Raw genomic sequence first — 2,133 nt, 5'->3', positions numbered from 1 at the left:
CAGAACCTTTTTTGAAAAAAAAAAAAAAAAAAGAGAAACATGTATACTGATTTTTTTTTCTGATTCTATTTATCCTGTGGAAAAATCTCACCTTGTCTATTTGTCTACATTCAGTTCAATTCATTTTTATTTATATAGCGCTAAATCAGGATAACGCAAGGTGCTTTATATTGTAAGGTGAAGACACTACAGAGAAAACCAAAGCAATTAGGTGAACCCTTATTAGCAAACACTCTGGCAACAGGGGGGGGGGGGGAAACCTCAATTTTAACAGGAGGAATTCTCTGACAGAAGCAGACTCAGGGAGGGGCAGCCATCTACTGCAAATGTTTGGAGCAGAGGGGAAGGGAGACAGGGCAAAAGACAGCCAGAGAGTAATAATAACTAAACAATTCAAATAATTAAACTACTAAAAACATTTTTAGTGGAGAGTGAAAAAAGGTGAGTGTGGAAGAAACACTCAGCGCATCTGTCACGGCAGTGTAACGGACTCGGCGCGGACTGAGGAAGCACGGTTCAAACAGTTCTTTATTAATGGCACTGGTGCGCTATATACATGTGAAGGGGTGGAAACACCAGGGCCCCGAGGGTCAACAGGTTGGGGAAACACACGTCTTCGTACTCCCTCCTCTCCTGGTCCGAACAATCTCCACACAAGCAGCTCACTTTCACTCACCCCAGGCGTCACAAAGAGGGCAGATCCAGATAAACCTATTTACAGAGACGTGGATTAGTCAAAGGCAAGTACGGGAACAACAGAATCGCTATAGAGCCGGGCAATACTAACAAGAGTACCTCAATGTGCCAGCGGCGAGTAGTTCAGAGCCCCTGCCTTAGGAAGAGCCAGAGATCAACTGCAAATCACCGGTGATCAGCTGCAGGTGCGTAGGCCAAGGGCGGGAGCCCAATCTGAGCTCCGCCCAGGCAGACAGGCAAGAGAGAGAGCATGGCGAGGAGAGCAGAGAGAGCAAAACAACAAACACTTGTGGCCACACTGGGCTGGCCGGGGAGGCACAGGGACCATGACAGCATCATGGGAAGCCCTCCAGGATCCTAGGCCTACTAATGGGCAGTTCAGGCTTACCTGATCTAGACTTAACTATAAACTGAAATTAAAGAGGGTGCTTGTCTTTTAAGAGCTGATTGCACAGAAGAAGGCCCTGAAAGCTGAAGTAAGCTTTGAGCAGTCTAAAAGTGAAAAGCACTAATGGAGTGATATGGTACAATGACGGGTCCTGATTGTTCAAGAGCTTGTATGTGAAATATTTCTGTATGTATATCAAAGTCTACCTGACATGTTCTTTCACTGTGAAAACAATAAACACAAGTAATGAGAGAACTGGAACTGGTAATTACGAATTTCCTGTTTATAAGATTCTTCAACGCCAGATTAACTCCTGCACTCTTCTGAATGTCTTTGGATTTCAGGGGAAACTCCGCTGCAGAAGTTGTACATAGGATGAGTGAGTAAATGTGCTTCCTCCCCCTGCTTCCTTCACAGGAAGACATTTCCAGTGAAAGGAGTAAGGGAAAAAAGAGGGCACTAAGCCTGGTTTTTCTTATCATGCCATGCTTATTCACTGAAAGAACATCATAATTGATAAAAAAAAAAAAAAAAGCACACCCAAACCTCCTTTAACATCCAACTTGTCTTCTTACATTAAACTTGTCTCAGTCCTGTGTAAGCCCCAGTAGAAAGTGTTTCTCCCCCGCTGATGAAATAAGTAATGCTTGTAAACCACTTAAAATATATATCTTGTGCTAAACATAATTAAGGCTGGTGTAATGTCCTCCCTTGTGTTTGTTATTGTTGGAATCACTTCAGTGTGTGAGGCTGGCTGTTTAGCTGTTCTTTAAAGACCTTTCATATTGTACACTTTTAGCCCTGCGATAGACTTGCTTGCATGTTCAGGAGTACCCCGCTTCTCATCCCATGATAGCTAAGATAGGCTCCAGCAGCCACCCGCAAGCCTGATAGGATCTCCATTATCTTGAGCTAAAATCAAATTCAAATTCAAATTACTGGATGAATGGATAAAAAGTAACACATGTAACCATTTTTCTCAGCAAAACAATATTCTTCTATGATGTTTATAAATAGCTATGATGTAACAAATTAATAAATCATCAAAG

The sequence above is a fragment of the Diplotaxodon limnothrissa genome, linkage group LG6 (assembly GCF_057381915.1).
Source record: "Diplotaxodon limnothrissa isolate DT_005_m linkage group LG6, D_limnothrissa_male_GT1.1, whole genome shotgun sequence".
Classification (NCBI taxonomy): domain Eukaryota; kingdom Metazoa; phylum Chordata; class Actinopteri; order Cichliformes; family Cichlidae; genus Diplotaxodon; species Diplotaxodon limnothrissa.
This window is presented reverse-complemented; position numbering follows the sequence as displayed.